General features: G+C 39.2%; 1 pseudogene; it reads left to right on the top strand.

Annotated features, from left to right (window-relative positions):
* LOC122330645 overlaps positions 1-1,100 on the top strand; it is a 10,094-nt pseudogene extending 8,994 nt beyond the window's left edge.
* The last annotated feature ends 432 nt before the right edge of the window (positions 1,101-1,532 follow it).

Genomic DNA, 1,532 nt, shown 5'->3' with positions numbered 1-1,532 from the left:
GGATACCTGAAGACACACGAGAGGATCCACACCGGAGAGAAACCCTACGAGTGTTCACACTGCAGCAAGGGATTCAAAAAGTCAGGAGACCTGCAAAGACACGAGAGGATCCACACCGGAGAGAAAGCTTACAAGTGCACGCACTGCGACAAGATTTTCAACGATTTGTCCAATCTGAGAAGACACGAGAGGATCCACACTGCTGAGAAATGTTATAAGTGTTCGCACTGTGACAAGAGGTTCAGTCAGTCGGGATACCTGAAAACACACGAGAGGATCCACACCGGAGAGAAACCGTATCAGTGCGCCGCGTGCGGGAAGTGTTTCATCAACTCATCTGTTTTAAACAGGCACACAAAAACCTATCACAGTTAAAACTCTGATATACTTCAAACTAAGCCGTATCATTTCAAACAAAATCAGACCGAAGTTTTATTTTCTTTTTGGACAACCAGCCAATCAGTTTAAAAGACTGATGGTGTTGGCCCCGCCTCCTCACAAAACATTTTCTTCACCCAGAGGTACTCTCGTTTGGTCCTGAATAACTTTAAAGACAGAAAGCAAGGTTAATTCACCATCTGCTAAACCCTGAGCTTTCGGCTGCTGAACCCCTCGTGGTGTTTTATACCTGAGCTTTCAGGTCATGCCCCGTGACGCTTTTATGATTGTTATCTTCTAATTTAAGTATTTAAATGGAAATGGCGAAACATCTGAGGAAATATCTGTATGGTATACTGACTCTTTGGTCGTAATTTAATTTTCTAGGGATGTATTTCACATTGATCAGCTGAGTAATCAAAAAGTAGTATTTCCCTGTAAAAGACTTGTTTTATATTGACCTTTTATTATTGTTTGAATATGCAATGAATTCATGCATAAATTCATGCCTTAATTATGCCTTCATGCACTATTATCTCATGAATTGTGGGAAGATTATTATTAAATCTTTAATAGTTTACCTACTGAAAAAAATGTTATTTAGTATTGTGCTTTCTGCTGCCACTCCTTTTGAAGAAGATGACTGCATGATCTTAAACATCTCTAAAAAATAACATTACTGCAAATGTTTAACAATTTCTTTTTATGTGGTATTTGCATTGTTTTCCGAGGCCGTTTTCTCTGACGTGATGTGACTGAACATAAAACCATAAAATACACCAGAAGCGCAACATAATTACAAGAGGAAGCAAAGTCTGCGCTAACTGACGCAATCGGTCTAAATTGAATTGTTCCCACTTTAAGAAACGACAGGTTTAACCGCTGGAAAAATGAACGCTCATTGGCTCTTCCCTGCATCGTCACAAATTGTGACCTGCAGTGTTTCTGCCTTCAGGGAAAAATGAGGATAATTGGATATTATTTTCAGCGATTGACATCTTAAATCCTGCTCTTCATACAAACCTACTGTATTCTGCCAGAGAGCACTGCAACGGCAGCGTCGTTTTGCTACATATTTGCACTAAATAAATGATTGTAATGATACCGACCTGCCTGTCATGTTTTTTTTTTTTTAAGGAATCAATTTCAGTCAT

The sequence above is a fragment of the Puntigrus tetrazona genome, chromosome 3, assembly GCF_018831695.1.
Source record: "Puntigrus tetrazona isolate hp1 chromosome 3, ASM1883169v1, whole genome shotgun sequence".
In the NCBI taxonomy this organism is placed as follows: domain Eukaryota; kingdom Metazoa; phylum Chordata; class Actinopteri; order Cypriniformes; family Cyprinidae; genus Puntigrus; species Puntigrus tetrazona.
Note: the sequence above shows the minus strand (reverse complement) of the source record. Positions and strands in the feature narration are given on the sequence as shown.